We start from the raw sequence: 16,534 nt of genomic DNA, 5'->3' as shown, positions 1-16,534 counted from the left end.
AAAAATTTTGTGTAAAGAATTCCCAAAACCATGCCAAGCCTTGGTCCAATTCCTGAAAAACTAGAAATCTCATTTTAGAGCCTATTGTTGAGGTTGGTATTTTTGTACTGTCTCAAACCTGATCCAGTACAAAACCTCTCAAACAGAAATTTAATGTTTCTGAAAGCATGATTGCCCTTTCATTTCTTTTTCACCTTCCTGTGCCCTTCATAAGTTCATCCAGCGGGTTAATCATTAATTAATATTTAACAAGGCTTTTTCCCACTGCCCAAACCCTCTCTGCTAGTCTGGCCTTTCCGAAGTGTGTGAATTAATGTTCCTCGTGTGAAAAGCCCTAACACTCACTGCAGGTTCATTTCTCTAAGGAGACTCATAATAGCAGATCAAGTAGGGGTTTCCTTTACAAGAGCGTTCAGTTTTTAAGTTTCTCTTAATTTAGGATTTTCCTGCTGTATGTAAAATGGGTCTTAACTGAAACGATTTTAAAAATTTACAGAACTTCACAAGTGCATATTTCCTGAACAAAAATGGTTGTGACTGAAACAGGAAAGAGCTTAGACTTCTGTACTACAGCTGTCCCACAAGCCAGCTTCTTGACCTGACCCTGCAGAATGCCTCAAACTCTGACCCTCCAGAGCTGATTTTGGAACTGGGATGAGCCAAAGGATTGGAATGCAGATAAGGAGGGAAAAACCTCTGCATGCATTAATGAAAGAGGTCAGTTCTGAGGAGGAGGCAATCAATTGGTTAGGCAGAAATAGAAGAAATGGTATGCTGGGACCCTGGAGCAGTCTCCAGGTTTTCTCTGGTGAAAGGAGATTTATGAAAATAGAGTGGAATGAAGGAGCTAGCGGAACCAATGAGCGGAACCAAGTTACTTCCACCACCTCCTCTCACCCCTCGCTGGACAAACCAGACAGGTGATTTTGGTCAACAATTTCCTAAGCAGGAGAGCCCTGCCCTGCCTATTGAGCTCTCTCCACTTCTCAAAGAAAGGGACGGTTGCTGAGGTTTCCCTAGGCGTCCTTTGGCACCTAGGCAGATCAAGGCAAATGAAACAGCATTGTCCATTCCCACGCGAGATTCTCTTCACGATTCCAGGAGCAACTGTGTTTCCCCTCCTCCATAGACATAACTAGGCAGTGTTAAAATTCGAGTACCGACGTTTCCATCTTTTCATTTCTTCCAAAGATTTCTTGAATATGTACTCCAACCCAAGCACTGTGAACTTCTTTTACTTACCCCAAGCAGACAGGGGAGAATTAGGTGCGGAGAACCAGTACATATCTGCTCCCCACCTCAGAGTTACAGATCCCATCCCTCGCGGGTGCCCATCCTGGTGCTTATTCTCCCAGCGCCCCACCCTGTTGATGTGACAGGCTCGAGGCCCAATCCCCTTCCCGGTTCCCAGGCCGACTGCTAGCTCCACCCGAGCCAATGGCGGCAGCCAGAGGGCGGAGGGGCTGGCAGGAGGGGAGGGAGCGCTGGCTTCAGAGCCACAGCCGCAAAGAATCTAAGGGGCAGAAGTTGTCTGAGTGCGTTGGTCGGAGGTTGTCTAGCCAGACCGGGGACTCTGCGACTTTACGTAAGTGCTTTGCAGGCCCGGGCGGGCACGAGGGGAGCGAGTTTTCTTGGTACGGGCAGGGGTGGATCCTGGGGAGAGCATCTCCGAGAAACTCGGCAGGAACGTACCTCGCACCGGGGAACCGGTGCCCGGGACCGGCAGAGGTAGGAGACTTTGCAGTCGGAGCCCTTGGACGCTCCGGCGGTCTCTCGCTACGGGGATGGGTGGAAGTGACCGAGGGCTCCCCACGCCCCCCACCCCCCGCCGCAAGCACTTCCCCACTCTAGAGGACGGTGCTTTCTCTCAAGTTGTTCTTAACGTGTTATCCATCTCGGTCTGGGTTCCTTGACGCCAACCCTTGCCCAGATTACCTTCCGCCGCCGCGGTCCCGAAGTGGAAAACGAGAGCCTAACTTCCCTCTGCTGTCCTTTTCCAGCCACTGCTATCTCCCTCCCTCCCTCCCCGACTCAGGAAATCCCGGAGCTGGCAGCCCGCGACGCCCCCGTTCCCCGCTAGCCCGCTCGGGTGACCTGGAGGGTCTCAGCCGACACTGAGGCTCGGAACGGGGCGGGGGTGGAGTGCCGTGGCCGGGGAAGGAACTTAGTTTAAGTCGCCTGCCTTCTGCCTTCTTCCCTCCCTTGCCAATACCCAGAGCGTCGCGATCGCCCCGCGTCTCCCTATGAGTAAGCATTTTTTTTCTTTCAGTAGCACAACATCCCCGGGCCACCGGGGCAGCCCCTTTCCGTTCTTCTGTCTCCGGACTCTTTCCCGCGTGTGTGCTCCCTGCCCAGCTCCTTTGGCTCTGCAGCCCTGAGCGCGTGGTCGCGGCTACAGCAGCCCGCGACCTATCGGGGCTCCTGGGAAACAGAACAGGGAGAGGGGTTAAGTCGCCCCTTCCCCCGCACAGCTGCACTTGGCCCGTGTTTACTTTTCTCCACCCACAGTACTTAAGCGCTCTAACTAGGGGCTGGGGGGGCGGGTGCGCCGACCACCCCCGCCCTGGCTTTTCTCCAGTCCCAAAGTTGCCGCCGCCACCGCCTCAGCTACCATAGAATGCTGGCAGCTCCTACTGCCCGCCTGGCTCCCGGCGAGAGCTGGCCCTAATCGGGGAGGTGGAGTGGGTTTAACACCAGCTGGCACTTCCGTCCGAGATGCTTCTTCCTTCTCTCCTAAGCAGTTAACATCCCCAGTGATGCAGAGGTCCGGCGTGGAACTGAGTTGGGGGGCCTCCCCATTTAGGGTCAGACAAGGGATGCTGGGGGTGCTTGGCCTGCTAGGACGGATGCAGGGGGGAAAGGGAACGCGGCTGACCACAGTAAGTAGGAAACGCAGATGAAATTAAAAACTACTGAGGAATAAGCACTTACACCACATGGTTGTCAAAATGTAATGTATTTAGGAGCCTAAACTTGATGCCTGAGATGCAGTTTAGAGTGAATTCCAACTAAGTGGACACAGACCCACACAGCCCAATTGGCATCACACGCCCCAAGTCCCTGATGCCCCTAGAGTAATGATCATATGACGTCTTTTGACTTTAAAAATGGAATGTAATGGCTGAGGCCCATATTCCAAAAACTCTGCCACAAGGCGGGGGGGTGGGGGGGTGGGGGGGTGACCTAGCCTCCACTCAATGGAATTTTTGCATTTAGATGAGGGCAACAGAAAGGGAATTTGATGCTCCAATTTATCCAAAATGAAAACAGGAGCTATTTTTAAAATAAAGTCTTGAGTTTTTTTTGTAGTGGTACATATTTCTCTCCAGTTCCCTTTAAAGCTCATTATGTCTTTTTGAAATTTTAAGAATATCTTTTTAATTATTTTCTAGTAAAGTCGTCCTTTTACTCTGGCCCATTGCATTGCTAAATCCTAGATTTGAAGTTACAGTCCATGAGACAATGTTTTCTTTTTTAAAGGATCTACCCAGATTCCTTGGTCTGGCCTATATTTTAGCTGAACCATTCTATATATTGGGCATCTGCTTAAAGGTGGTGGATAATTCATCAACTAAAATTAACCATCAATTATTTGTGGTTTGGAATGAATCAAATCAGAAATCATACTCAAAAACAGTTCACACTAAATTTGTCAAATAGAGTTGGTTAGGTTTTCGCCCATCCATGGTTTGGTTAGAATAATGAGAGGACCTGAAACAACATTCCCATGTTGTCCTATACCCATCCATGTGGCCCAAGTTAAGATTACTGCTGGAAAAGTGTGACAGTTTTGTTATTTAGATTATATATTGCACAGTACAGAAACAGGCAGAGGAATCTCCAAGGTCAGGAGTTTAAAAGCTTTAATTATTTGCAAAAAGTGGATCCATTTAATACACAGTCTTGAAAACAACTAGGGCAGAAACTATAAAAATGAAACTAGGAATATTTAAGAGGGTTTGGCTTTGTTTTTTTTTTTTTTTTGGCCCCAAGTCCTTTTTATTTACAACAGTTACCTCTGAATGACTTAAGGACTCCATTTTCTTGCTGTACATAGGTTTCTGAGCCTGAAAGCAAGAAGTACCTGAAAACACATAGTTCTGACCCCCAGGCTAACCTTGTGACACAGATTGGCTGGAAATGGATTTAAACTGTACCCAAATGACTAGAGTTAACTACACTGGTAGATAGACCACCTCTAGTGGATGTGAGGTGACAACATAATTTTAAATTGAACTCTTAATAAATGCTTAACCTAAAAAAAAAAAGCAAATTCTACTATCCAACTAGGTTACAGTACTAAAGAAATAAATTCCCTTCTTTCTTTTGTTTTTTCTTTCTTTCTTTCCTTTTTTTTTGGTACAGGGGATCGAACTCGGGACCTTACACTTGCGAGGCAGGCAGTGGAACCACTGAGCTAAATCCCCAGGCCCCTCTTTCCTTTTCTTTTTACTTTTTTTGGTACTGGGGATGAAACTTGAGGCCTTCCACATGCAGGCAAGCACTCTACCACTGAACTACACCCCCAGTCCCATGAGATAAGTTATTCTTTCAATGTTATGAAATCATATCAAAACAGAATCATCACTAGGCTCTAGTCCACAATGTTTCATTGTCTTGGGGTGATCATGGATTTAAAACCACCTTCAAGGGCTGGGAGCATAGCTCAGTGGTAGAGCACCTGCCTGGCATGTGTTGAGGTACTGGGTTCAATCCCTAGCACTATCAAAAAACCAAAGACCAAACAAAAATTAAAAATACCTTCAATATTCCTGACTTTATTTTATAGTGGTATGATTTAATGAATTCACATTTTTTAGTAAATTTAGTGAGTTGTGAATCTAATTCTTAATTTCTACTGTTAGATACAGCCAGATACCAACCCCTTTCTTTACCTGGGATGGGGAGCTGAATACATTATGTTCTGCCTTGATTTAATATAATCAGTGTAAAAGTCCTAAGTCTTTAGCCTGATGCTCTTTAGATTTAATTGCCAAAAAATACCAAGCTTATGGCATTTTGGGTAGAAAGATTAATTATAACTGCTGAGTAATAGTGTGAGATTAAATGTCTTCTACAAATGGTTACATGCACATTAAACTTGACCATGACTATTTATACTGGCAAAATGTCAGTATCCAGGGCACTATCAGAAACCCAATGAAATGTTGCTCCTAGACAAACAGTTTGACTATTACTGAAAAGGGCAGCTTGGCCGTGGTGCTCTAAGCACTGAAGTGATTCTCTTTGGTGAAACTAACAGGGAAAAAGAAGAAAGTCCACTAACTGTTATTGCATAATTCGGTTTTAGGCATTATTTCTGCTTGGCTTTCCACAGAATTTATTGACACAATATTCTTAGCACATATGATAAAGGTATGAATTATTCGATCTGGCATGATCTGGGTGGAATGTATATTCCATACCGTATCTTGATTTTGTTCTTTGGTACAGATTCTAAAAATAATTGTTATAAAATAAAATTTGAAAATGAACATCTATCAATAACAGGACAATCTGTTTTTAGAATCATTTCGGACTTCCTCATGACAGTTTTTCTTTTGTTGAACAGTGATCTAGAGGAGAAAATTTTTGATCTGTGAAAATAATAAAACTCAGGTTAGAAGAAAATATCTGGGTCATGTTTTGAGTCTGCATAATTATTCAAGAGAGCAATATACCATGTAATGTACGTTCAATGTGTTTGAGGCTTCAAAAGCATTTTGGATGCATTACAATGTTGGAAGCCCACTTGTTTCTTTATTTTTTGGTTTTTTGAGACAGAGTCTCCGTATGTAGTTCAGGCTAGCCTGGAATGCATTATATAACCCAGGTAGGCCTCCCACTCCTGGTGATCCTCCTGCCTCAGCCTCCCAGGCATGCGCTACCATGCCTGGCTGGAAGCTCGTTTAGATACCTGTGGTTACAACTGGCTGTGTTTAGTTATGACGGAGCTTTAGTTAAGGTTATGGAAACTATCTAATCATTAAATGTCAGTCTTATGACTCTTTACATGGATTGATTTATTTTACTTATGAAGGAGAGACAAGTTTTTAAAATTCACAATAAATTTAATTTAATTCACAATGAATTTTGCCATATTCTTAAAGAACTTGAAAGAAAAATGTGAGTATAAACTGTTTTAGGGATGGAGTACCATTGGTGGTCATGTGAAAATATTAAGGGAGAAGTATGTTGGACTTGGTTTCAGAGGAACTGGATTTTATACATAGCTCTGGCACTGAATTAGAGTTTGCCCTTGAGAAAATCATTTAAAATTGTTATATTGATAACTTGCATTGAATATATATGTGTGCCAGATACCAAACATATTCTCATTTATAAAATAAGGAATGGCTCAAGGATTTTGGTTGGCTAGGATTGCTTTCCAAAAATACTTCTAATCTGGCTTCTTTCAGTTATATTTATCAGTTGATTTGCCAATTGTTTTTTCCTTTGCAGTACTAAGGATGTAACCAGGGCCTTGGCTCTTGCTAGGCAGGTGCTTTACCACTGAGCTACATCCCCAGACCCTGGTTCTCCATATTTTGATGCAACTGTATTGAACCAAGCTAAATAGCTTGTTGACAAATTGATGACTATTCAGGAAGGTGACAGCCAGAGACTTCTCCATGACTGATGTTAGTTCTATAAAATATGGACATGCCATTTATATCATTCTTTATCAGAGGTTTTTTGTGCAATAAATTTACTGATTTTTATAATATGAAAAAGCTTAAATTTTCTTAAAAGCTTAGAAATGTGATTGATGATAAGAAGGTAGTGCTGTTAATTGGAAAAGACATTGGGCATGGAATCTGGGATCTTTTAGGCTTCTGTAGCCTGGACAGACAGGTCATCTTCAGTAAATCACTGAGGATCTCTGTGGTTGTATCTGGATTTTACTTAATTTTGAAGCCACCTGTTTCCAATCTACACACTTCACAGGCATGCTGAAAGGATAAGTGAGCTATGTGAAGTCTTGGCTCTTCAGCAGACGGGTGCTATAGAAATTTAAAGTACTGTAGTAGTATATCATCCCAATACTGAGGCCTTAACAAGAGTTTTCAGAGAGGCAGGGGTATGGCCTAATGCTCTAGCACAGGCAAGCCCTGGGTTCAATTCCCAACACTACAAGAAAAAAGATGAGGAAGAAGAAGAGGAGGAGGAAGAGGAGGAAAGAAGTTGTTTTCAGAAATGGCAGAGTTGTCATTATGTCTTTCCTTTTTTTTTTTTTTTTGGTACTGGGGATCGAACTCAGGACCTTGTTCTTTGGAGGCAGGCGGCTGCACCACTGAGCTAAATACCCAGCCCCTATTTTGCCACAATTTTACATCTCTGTAATAAGTCTCCAGCCATCGAATTTTAAAAGGAAAGGCAAAATAGTGCCAGATATAATGTAATTTAAAAATAAGAGAAATAGATGATGACAAAAGAATAAAAATCTGCATGTTCTTAACATTTCTTCCATCAAATATTGTGCAGAGTAGCCTGTTGAAGCCATTAATTTGTTGATTTTTGTCCTTTTTAATTAACTACTAAGCGGTATTTTGTCCTCCACTGGTAAGCATTACAGTGTTAGCTTATCATACTTCATTCTTAGTTTCATAATTGCCCATAACAGGAAGTTTGGTGCAAAGTGCTCATGAAAAATTAAGAGTTTCTTCTCATAATTGCATTTGTAAAAGGATAAGAGGTAAGCATGGAAAAGCACATAAGGAGGAGCTAGTCTATATTTAAATGGTACACCATCAATAACAGAAAATGTGACAAGTTAATGTGGATTTTCTCTTTTTTAAAAAAAATATAGAAGATCACTTCTGATCACTTCTGAGGTTATTTTCAACCTCCACCCTCGAAACTGTTAACTTGGAATTAATTTGCAATATTCTCATTTTGCAAATTATATGATGGTTCTATAACTATCATTCTTTGAATTATTGTGCTTTTTGTTTTATCAGTTAAAATTATATTTAACATTTGTGAAAGTGTCATTTGTCAAGTGAGAGTACTTAATTAAAATGAAATAAGCAAGAGACTCTGTGTTAAATGACTAGAAAATAACTGGGTATCTTATAAGTAGTTCTGAAGAGTGGGTTCATTTTTCTACTAGAAATTGTTTTCTTTTGTAAAGTCTAGTCTCTTATTTTTGCTATCTCTGGTTTAAAAGATTCAGTACAAAACTTATTTATAATCTTTTAACCCATTCATTGAAAATAGAATTTTGAATATCTTAACCTATAATACACACATAGACATGAATGTATATGTGTGTATATTTTACTATCTATAAAATAAAATGCTAAGGCAACGTAATAGCTTTTAATATTCATATTATTGTGTTCTACATTATATGTCCTATTTACATAAGTGTTGCATTTATACATTCTGCTATTCGCACTGGATAATACACTGTCTTTCATAGATGAGTGTAATTTTTAATGTTGGTGATTGAAACCAGGGCCTCATGCTTGCTAAACACATGCTCTACTACTAAGCTACAACTTCAGCAAAGATGAGTATAATTTTAAACTTTTCTGTGTCTTACTTTGCTTGTGTGTACCCATTTTTGCCACTGATGATTCTTTTTGGGCTGGTATATCAAGTCAGGGAGAATTACTCTTACAGGTTGCAAAGTGTTTGCCCAGAGGTGAAAATGATATGAAATTTTTCCTAGGGCGCATTCTATTGCTATAATATATGATATGTAGGAATTAATCTGCTAGCAAAGTATCATAAGTAGTCCAGGCTTAAGAAGTTTTGGTTGTTTTTTTCTGTGGGGGTTTTGGGTGTTTTTCTTTTCTATTTTTTTGAGACAGGGTCTCACTATGTAGCCCAGGCCAGGCAAGACCATTATAAAAATTAGAGGAAAACATGAATTTATAATGAGGAAACTGAAAATACTCACAATTGTACATGTGCTTATATTTTTATTTATTCATTTCATATAGGAAGAGATATTTTTAAAAATTGAAGGCTGGGCATGTCACTCAGTGGTATCAATACGTGCCTAACATGAATGAGGCCCTGTTCAACTCCCACCCTAGCCCCAAAAAACAAAGAGAAAAGAAAAATACAAGTATACAAGCTGTATATTCATTATGGGTTTTTGAGTTTTGTGTGTGTGTGTGTGTGTGTGTGTGTGTTTTGCAGAGCTGGGGCTCACACCCAGGGCCTCACACATGCTAGGCAAGTGCATGGTCCTGTAAACATTTTTTCAAGTAATTAAGTATTTTTGAAAATATTATAAAATTACCATATGATATACTATAAATGGACACTTAATAATTTTATTCAATTAATTCTTTGTTTAGGACCTGTAAGTTGTTTCCAGTTCCTATTGATAATATTTTGGGCAAAAATAATTTTACAGCTCTTTGATTATTTTATAAAAGAGAAATTGCCAAGATCATTTTAAAGATGAATTCTTTTGATGGTATTTAAAAATTAAACATTGGCTTAAACAAAAAGATAGCATTGGGCTGGGGATGTAGCTCAGTGGTAGAGCACTTGCCTAGTATATGTGACAACCTGGGTTCAATCTCCAGCACTAGAAGAAAAAGGGCTAGGGCTGGGGATTTAGCTCAGTAGCACCGTGCCTGCCTCACAAGTGCAAGGTCCTGAGTTTGATCCCTGGTACCAAAAAAAAAAAAATAATAATAATAATAATAATAAAGGGGCTGTTCTTCATATAGTATGCTCTATGATATGTGACTCTAAACTGGGCCTGGTTTAAGTAAAATATATGTCTTTGGAATATTTTAGTTTCCTCTGAACCAATTAACAGGTGCATAGCAAAATGAAGTAGGATCCTGTAGAGTGTACAATTATAGGAAATTCTATTTTTGGAAAGGAACTGTTAATGGAGGAAGAAAGACAGATTTGTTTTTAAGTAGTCTTCATATATCAGGTTGCTATAAAACTCAGTCCAGTATCCTAGAGACAATTTTTATTCTGGAATTGATTGGGTGACTGCTGTGGTTGGGTGACTGCTGATAGGCCCTTTTAGCTCAGGCAGTTGATCTCTCAAATTACTTTTTTTTTTACACTTTACCTTAGCCAAAAGGCTGAGAAGTGATAAATTACTTTTTTTTTCTGGTACCAGGAATCGAACTCAGGACCTTGTGCTTGCCAGGCAGGCATGGCACCACTGAGCTACATCCCCAGCCCTCTCAAATTACCTTGATATTACTCAATATGTTTTATTCGGGTTGCTTAAATAATATAACAAGACCGATAATGGTAGAAATTCTGATGCTGCCACTTGCTTTGTGCCTGGTTTCAGTACATATGGTGACTCCCTCAATTACAAACAAGTGAATTAACAAACATCTTGTGTATTTGAATCATTCCTTGTAGACTGCATATCAACACCCCAGCTTATCCCAGTTGGTCCCCAGACCTTTCTCTGGTGTTTCCTTCCTGTAGTTCATCAACCTCACCAAGGACCTTATTGGTTTGGGCATTCCATGATGACCCAGAAGAAGATTTGCCTGACCCAGTAACACATTCTTGCTGCCATTTTTTGGTTTTGTTCTTGTTAGGGGTATTGTGTATATGTGATGTTGTGTAAAATGGATTTTAGCATAAAATATTGGTTCCAATGGCTTTGCCACCTCATACCTCTTTGGCATAGGGGAGGTTTTGTAACTCCTCTAAACCTCAGTTTCCCTACCAATAAAATGGAGATAATACAACTTGATTTTCAGTGTTTTTCTTACAATTAAATGGAACATGTAAAAAGCAATTAAAATTTAGTAGGAGCTCAATAATGGTCACATTTACAGGCCAGGTACGTTGTCTTAGATGATCCTTGTCAGATATCTCTATTCCTCTGCATTTTCCTCTAATTTGATCCCTTTTTCCTCAAATATCAAATCCAAGATAAAGAAAAGAGTTACTTACCTGTTTTAGTTTATAACATCATGAAAATAATGCTTTCTACTGCTTTTCATTGTGAATATAGAGGATATTAGCAGTGTTCTAGGTTAAAAGAGCTACATTGCCTAACTCAGAAAACTGTTTATCATTTAATTCATCTTTTCGTGAGGATATGCCACCCAACAGTTTAAAGAACTAGTCTTCAAGGGAAAATTGGAAACATGATTCTTAATAAGTTACAGACACCATTATAAACTCATTGCCACTAACAAATATAGTTTAAATAAGTATGAAAGGTATAGGTAGTGTCGATGCTTGATTTGGGGGGAGAGGGAAAAAGCTTTGAGTGTTTCAGTATTTTCACAAGAGAAATAGTAGAAATGTGAATGTTAGAAATTTTTCTTTTGAAAAGCTAGAAGAAAAGGGAAAATAGTGAAAATATAAAATACTGGGGAAGGCAGATGGTTATAAATTAGATCAGTATCATTCCAAGATGACGTGTAGCCTTTAGAAACGGGTGAATCTAAAACATGTAAATCTTAAATTTATTATTCCCACTATTTCCTGTAATGGATGCTTTCAAAAGCAAAAACCAGGAAATGAACCATATTGACACATTCAACAAATATTTTAAGCAGCTTGTAGGTCTCCAGTTTAAAGCTAAAATTGAGTCATTTTTGCAAGTTGTTATGAATAACTTTTATATTATATAATAATTCAGAAAAAAATAGAGCCAAATTGTCATTAAATGTAGATAACAAACAAAAAATTATATTAACAGATGTACAAACTCAAAAGTACAAGCCAACCAATGCATTTGGTATCTTGTCCTAAATCAAAGTGTTCCAGCTTTAGTTTGTTCTTAGAAGAAAAGCAGGCTAGAATATATTTGTAGGTTCTAACAGAAGGGAAAAAGTTTCCTTAACTAAGAGATTTGTATAAGGGTGAAGGGAACATTAATATGGTGGGTTGAGTACCTCTTGAAATACGTATTATATAAAAGACGCCCTATAAGCCTTTGATCAAATAGATATAAAACTCAGGAAAATTTTTTAAAGTGCCTACAGTTCTCAAGTACATATTGAGATAGTACTTAATACACACAGAATAATAGTTAAGCAAGGGGTAACACAGGCAATACCTTAGTCTATATGTAAATGGTTTCATCGTTCATTCAACTGTGTGTGTGTGTGTGTGTGTGCGCACGTGTGTGTTACTGAGGATTGAACCCAAGACCTTCCCATTGAGATATATCCCAGCCCTTACTATTTTTTTTCATTTTAGGTGGAGGCTCACTAAGTTGCGTAGGCTGGCCTCAAACTTCTTGGGATCTCCTCCTTCAAACTCTAGAATAGCAAGGATTACAGGATTGTTAGGTTGTAAAGCTGCAAAGATAGATAATGTACTCCTGCAGTCTACTGGAAGGGAAAGGCACAAAAGTAATATCGGTTCTCATGAAACCTAAAAATATTTTTACATGTAGAAAATGAACTTAAATATGACCTTTTTCTCTTAACATAAAATAATTTCTAAATTTAAAACATGTGCAAAGACATTCACTTATAACCCAACATAATCAAATCTAAAACAAGAACAAATCACATTTAAACATGGTTATTTCTTTGCAATAATTATTGTATCCTTTTAAAAAAAATAGCCCACTGTGAGTTAATTTTACTTAAATAGGACACTGCTCAGCCTATAAATGAAGGTCAGCAGACATCAGTGTCTTGGAATAAAAAACCCCTTTGGCAAGAAAATGAGCCACACCCCATTTAGTTTTTACAAAAATAAAATTCTTTCCAGCTTTACTAAATTGTAGATGTTGTGCACAGCATGACTTCTGCAGTAGTTGGTTCTGCAGCTGTGGAAATATCCATGTATGCAGAAGCCCTAAAAAACAATTCTACTCTGCGTTACTTGCTCAGCAGATCTCAGACTTTGTGGTGTGCTATTCCATTCAATTTTATCTGCTTCATGGATAACAGCAAGTAACTATACGGATAGCTGATGCCTTAATTTCCTGCCTTGAACTTCATGATGGCCATAAACATTAAATGGGACAGGAAAACCTAGGATTTCAAGTCTGATGATTGTTTCATCTGGTAAGAGAGGATCAAAGCAATGTCTTCTCTCTGCTGAATATGGTTTTCTTTAAGGGGAGTAATAAATTCCTGCCATATACTATGGAAGAAATCTGTACATCTAAGGATTAAGGAAAGAAACCCTGAAGAAAAACTCTATTCTATTAGCTCCTTCATAGAGGCCTGGCACATAGCAAATACCCATAAGGGATTAGTTCCAAGGACCCCTTCGGATAACAAAATCCTCAAATGTGATGACAGTTGAGCTTCATTGTCAATTTGATTGCCTTGGGAGCTATCCAGGGAATTAGTAAAGCACACATCTAGGTCTATCTGGGTGGGGCATGGAGGTCTGACCTTGGGTAGTATGATACCTAGCCCCTTCTTCTCTTCCCTTCTCCCCTGCTGTGCTTCCTATGAACTAAGCATCTTCGTCTGGCCACACCTTTCTGTCATGATATTCCTGCCTTGCTGGAGCCAGCCGACCATGGACTGAATCCTCTGAAACCATGAGCCAAATAAACTTCTCTTTAAGTTGTGGGTGTTGGGTATTTTATCTTAGCAGTGGAAAAGCTGACAAAAACAGATACCAAGTCCCTTATATGAAATGGTGCCACTGAGTGTGGTGGCACACATGCCTGTAATCTCATCTCTCTGGGAGCCTGAGACAGGAAGATCATGAATTTAAGCCTAGTCTGGACAGTTTAGAAACTTAGTATTATGGCTCACCAAAGCCTCATGTGGTCATAGGTGGGGCTTTTTCAGAGCTAGCTGGATCTAGAATGTGTAATGCTGAGACTGATCCATGGTGCAATGCTAGGCTGAAGGGTGCTAGGATTAAGGGTGTGAGTGCTATCCACCCTAAGTAGTCTGGATATTGGTTTGGGTTTTTTTTTGATACCGGGGATCGTCCTTGTGCTTGCAAGGCAGGCAGCAGAACCACTGAGCTAAATCCCCGGCCCCCTAAGTAGCCTGGATATGATACAAGGCACAGAAAGATGCTGTTAAGGTCCCTAGTTGTTTTTGCTACCTTCTGCCTGTCATAAACTGTTTCCCCTCTGTGAAGCCACTCTAACTTGGAGCCAGGTGATTATGGACTGAAACCTCTACAAACTGTGAGCTAAATAAATCTTTTCCCCTTTAGCTTTGGGTGTCAGGTATTTTGTCTCAGTAACGAGAAAAGTAACTAAGACAGAATTTGGTACCAGAGAAGTGGGGTTGATGCTGTGACTGTACCTGTGCGTGTGGTTTAAGAACCTTTGGAGCTGGCTTGTGGGAGGGGAAGAGTTAGGAAAGGTTTGGAGATGCTGGCTGAAAAAGTAGAGCTGGAATGCCTGAGCCTGTACTTGATGGGAAATTCTGGTCAGAAATCAGAAGACCAGAAGGCTGATAGAAATCCTGCTGGTAAAGACCAGGCTCAGCAGGTTTCTCCTGGGAAGAAGAACTGGATTGCTGTTGGACTCCAGACAATGGGTGTTATACTTTGGCAGAAAGTTTGTCTGTATTTTTGCTGGTGTTCAGACACTTTGCCTGAGACTGAGATTAAGGGTGGAGGACTAATTAATATTGCAGAAGAAATTTCAAGGCAGCCAAATGTTGAGGCCGTGGCATGGCTGCTTTTGGGGGCTTTTAGCCAGGTTTGTGTTGAGAATCAAGAGCAAAGAGGCCATTGGAATGATTTAAAACTTTGTGAGTTTGGCAAGAAAGGAAACTTTAGTTAAAGCTGTGGACTGCAAAGTTAGAGCAGAGGAGACCTTGTTTGCTGAGAAAGAATAGGAGAACAGAAAAGATGGCATGAGGGCATCACCAGAAGCAGCAGGACTCCAAATTGCAGCCTCAAAATTGCAAAAGTGAAAGACTTGCTTTGAGAAGAGAGCCCCAGAGCACCATGTTCAGGAATGGTGGTGGCCTAGGGAAGTTGTTCCTCAGGATTTGGTTTATAGGCACTTGACCTCCTTAGTAATAATTTTACTTGAATGATGGTATATATATTTGAAAGAGTTAGAATTAGCTGGGCAGGATGGTACATGCCTGTAATTCTAGCACATGGGAGGCTGAGGCAGGAGGATCTTGAATTTGAAGCCAGCCTGGGCTACATAGAAACTTCTTGTCTCCAAAAATAAAAAAAGAGTGAAAAATAGATGGCCATGGATTGTCCTTATGGATAATGGTTAAATTAGGGATCTGGGGTGTAGATTGCATGCTGGAGTCCCTGGCTTCCACCCCTAGCACCAAAGAGAGAGAGAGGAGAGAGAGAGAGAGAGAGAGAGAGAGAGAGAGAGAGAGAGAGAGAGAGAATATTAAAGTGAGAATGCCTAGCCAAATGGCTTTCTTTACTTTTTAGCTGTTTTAAATGAAAGAATATTATGGATAGCAAAGAACCGCTTAACTTTAGAATCAAAAAGGAAATTGGGATATATTAATATTTTCACACTTTTTACCAGCTTTATTGAGATGCAATTCACATAACATACTATTGACTTAAAGGTAGAGAGTTTGATAGATTTTAGTATATTCCAAGATATGTGCAACCATCACTATGGTTAGTTTTCAAGCTTTTTCATCAACTCACAAAGGAACCTCATCTCCTTCCATAGCTCCCCATCCCCCAAAATCAAGCAACTACTAATCTACTTTCTTTCTCTATAAATTCTCTATTCTTTGTTTTTTTGTATGGTACTGGAGTTGAATCCAGGGAGTCCAGAGCTATATTCTCATTCTTTATTGCTTTTAATTTGAGGCCAGGTGATCCTCCTACCTCAGATTCGTGTAGCTGGGATTATAGGCATGTGTCACCATACTTAGCTCCTGTCCTAGACAGTTTTATGAATGGAAGTATATAATATGTGGTCTTTTGTGTATGACTTTTTCATGTAGCATAATGGTTTCAAGATTCACTCACATTGTAGCTGTATATCAATACTTCATTCCTTTTTATGACTGAACGATATTTGAATATAGACCACATTTTGTTTGGTTTTTCACTCATTGATGGACGTTTTGCTTGTTTCCTACATTTTAGCTATTATGAATAATAGTACAAGTCAATATTAAATGTTTAACTACAGGTTAGCTAATGAGGTGGTACTGACAAGATAACATTTATTACTCATCTGCTGTTAATGTAAATCCTTGCTTCGACTGACATTGAGCACTACTTACTTTCCCACCTATGTTTAGCTACATCTTTTGTTTCCTGATGCTTACTGGCTTATTATCATAGGCTTCTTCCCAATAACTTTTTCCTTAGTAATAATTTTGCTTTAATAATGGTAAGTCTGTAAAAGCTGCAGAATCACCTTTTCTGAAACTTATTATATATCAGATATTTACAAAATTCTGTTCAACACATTTTTAATCTCATTTTTTTGAACACTAAAGACAAAGGTATGTAGTATTAAGGGTGCAGAAACAACTAATAAACCCTTGTAAACACTGTGGTTACAGTCAACTGCAAATATAAAATATATTCACATAGAACAGAATTCAAAACCCATAAAAGAACATAATGAAAAATAGATAAGCCACTAAGCTGTGATGTTTTCAGAACAATTTGGTGCTTTGCGTTT

At 39.7% G+C, this 16,534-nt stretch overlaps 1 protein-coding gene across 4 annotated transcripts in view; it reads left to right on the top strand.

Moving 5' to 3' along the window:
• Positions 1-1,418: 1,418 nt before the first annotated feature.
• Positions 1,419-16,534, top strand: part of Pls3 (plastin 3) — a 96,403-nt gene continuing 81,287 nt past the window's right edge. For 2 of the 4 annotated variants that reach the window (XM_004874791.2, XM_004874789.2), the window contains exon 1: positions 1,419-1,585. The gene's annotated coding sequence lies outside the window, so the exon portion shown is untranslated. Of the gene's footprint in view, positions 1,729-16,534 lie in introns of all 4 variants that reach the window. The other 2 variants (XM_087199916.1, XM_087199911.1) reach the window with 2 other exon arrangements.

Source organism: Heterocephalus glaber, unplaced genomic scaffold (genome assembly GCF_053883595.1).
Source record: "Heterocephalus glaber isolate CG9 unplaced genomic scaffold, H.glaber_assembly_v1.0 deba00001732, whole genome shotgun sequence".
Classification (NCBI taxonomy): domain Eukaryota; kingdom Metazoa; phylum Chordata; class Mammalia; order Rodentia; family Bathyergidae; genus Heterocephalus; species Heterocephalus glaber.
This window is presented reverse-complemented; position numbering and strand designations above follow the sequence as displayed.